The sequence below is a fragment of the Nomia melanderi genome, unplaced genomic scaffold (genome assembly GCF_051020985.1).
Source record: "Nomia melanderi isolate GNS246 unplaced genomic scaffold, iyNomMela1 scaffold0687, whole genome shotgun sequence".
Taxonomy (NCBI): domain Eukaryota; kingdom Metazoa; phylum Arthropoda; class Insecta; order Hymenoptera; family Halictidae; genus Nomia; species Nomia melanderi.
Genome location: NW_027475801.1, coordinates 12,501 through 15,000, shown reverse-complemented (window position 1 = coordinate 15,000; position 2,500 = coordinate 12,501).

The window sequence follows — 2,500 nt, the reverse complement described above, 5'->3', positions numbered from 1 at the left end:
ACACTTATTAAAAAAGTTGGTGTCGACCGTGGGACTTAGAAAAATTTCGGGAAGTCCGATTCGCCTGCTGGAATTACCGCACGGGCTGGACACCTCGCTCCGCCGAATCGGTATTTTCCATTTTTCTTGAAAAATAAATTTTTGTAATTTTTTTTAACGTTGAAAACGTTAATAAACATCATGTTTACGCATGGATTAAACATTGAAATAATTTTAAAACGCTTATTAAAAAAGTTGGTGTCGACCGTGGGACTTAGAAAAATTTCGGGAAGTCCGATTCGCCTGCTGGAATTACCGCACGGGCAGGACACCTCGCTCCGACGAATCGGTTTTTTCCATTTTTTCCGAAAAATAAATTTTTGTAATTTTTTTTAATGTTAAAAACGTTAATAAACTTCATGTTTACGCATGGATTAAACATTGAAATAATTTTAAAACACTTATTAAAAAAGTTGGTGTCGACCGTGGGACTTAGAAAAATTTCGGGAAGTCCGATTCGCCTGCTGGAATTACCGCACGGGCTGGACACCTCGCTCCGCCGAATCGGTTTTTTCCTTTTTTTCCGAAAAATAAATTTTTGTAATTTTTTTTAATGTTAAAAACGTTAATAAACTTCATGTTTACGCATGGATTAAACATTGAAATAATTTTAAAACGCTTATTAAAAAAGTTGGTGTCGACCGTGGGACTTAGAAAAATTTCGGGAAGTCCGATTCGCCTGCTGGAATTACCGCACGGGCAGGACACCTCGCTCCGACGAATCGGTTTTTTCCATTTTTTCCGAAAAATAAATTTTTGTAATTTTTTTTAATGTTAAAAACGTTAATAAACTTCATGTTTACGCATGGATTAAACATTGAAATAATTTTAAAACACTTATTAAAAAAGTTGGTGTCGACCGTGGGACTTAGAAAAATTTCGGGAAGTCCGATTCGCCTGCTGGAATTACCGCACGGGCTGGACACCTCGCTCCGCCGAATCGGTTTTTTCCTTTTTTTCCGAAAAATAAATTTTTGTAATTTTTTTTAATGTTAAAAACGTTAATAAACTTCATGTTTACGCATGGATTAAACATTGAAATAATTTTAAAACGCTTATTAAAAAAGTTGGTGTCGACCGTGGGACTTAGAAAAATTTCGGGAAGTCCGATTCGCCTGCTGGAATTACCGCACGGGCAGGACACCTCGCTCCGACGAATCGGTTTTTTCCATTTTTTCCGAAAAATAAATTTTTGTAATTTTTTTTAATGTTAAAAACGTTAATAAACTTCATGTTTACGCATGGATTAAACATTGAAATAATTTTAAAACGCTTATTAAAAAAGTTGGTGTCGACCGTGGGACTTAGAAAAATTTCGGGAAGTCCGATTCGCCTGCTGGAATTACCGCACGGGCTGGACACCTCGCTCCGCCGAATCGGTTTTTTCCTTTTTTTCCGAAAAATAAATTTTTGTAATTTTTTTTAATGTTAAAAACGTTAATAAACTTCATGTTTACGCATGGATTAAACATTGAAATAATTTTAAAACGCTTATTAAAAAAGTTGGTGTCGACCGTGGGACTTAGAAAAATTTCGGGAAGTCCGATTCGCCTGCTGGAATTACCGCACGGGCAGGACACCTCGCTCCGACGAATCGGTTTTTTCCATTTTTTTTGAAAAATAAATTTTTGTAATTTTTTTTAATGTTAAAAACGTTAATAAACTTCATGTTTACGCATGGATTAAACATTGAAATAATTTTAAAACGCTTATTAAAAAAGTTTACTCTTGACCGTGGGGACTTAGAAAAATTCCGGCTTGCACGGATTCGACCACTCTGTTTTTCGGAGTTTCTGAGAAAAATAAATTTTTGTAATTTTTTTCATTATGATTTCTGAGTTCTCCCAGTAGTTTAATGTAAGGATTAAGCATTTAAAAATTTTTAAATCGAATATTAAAAAAGTTTACTCTTGCAATTTTTGGAAAAAAAAAATTCTAAAAAATTTTTCTTTCGGTGGAAACTAACGTTTAATATGTACAATAACGATTTATCGAATAAAAATCGTATGTTAATATATGTTCGAATCGACCATAGTTTCAGCGGCTAAGTACCAGCAGCCCGGCCGGTTGGTCTGTACGCGCGGCAGTTTACCACCATAAGCGCCCGTGCTGAGCGGCCGGCGCCGCGGTCGTCGCGGCCGCCCGTTTGGTTACTATAAGAGAGCACGTCGGTTCGAGCGGACCGGTCGGCGCAGCGGCGGGCGAGCGGCTATTCTACGATCTCGGTCGAGAAGCAGTCGTTCAGCTCCTCGAGGTCCATTCCTCGACTGTTCTGTACCGCGTTCCGTTGCGAATTTTTCTCTACACAGCATGACCACGGGTCGGTGTCTCAGACCGAATGGCCCTTATGTGGTAAGCCCAGAATGTTGGGTTGGATACAACGTATATTCGTTATACTTGTACGACTCTCACATCAACTCTCAGAAACCCAAAAGGGGTTTTCTATCCGAGCGAAAATATA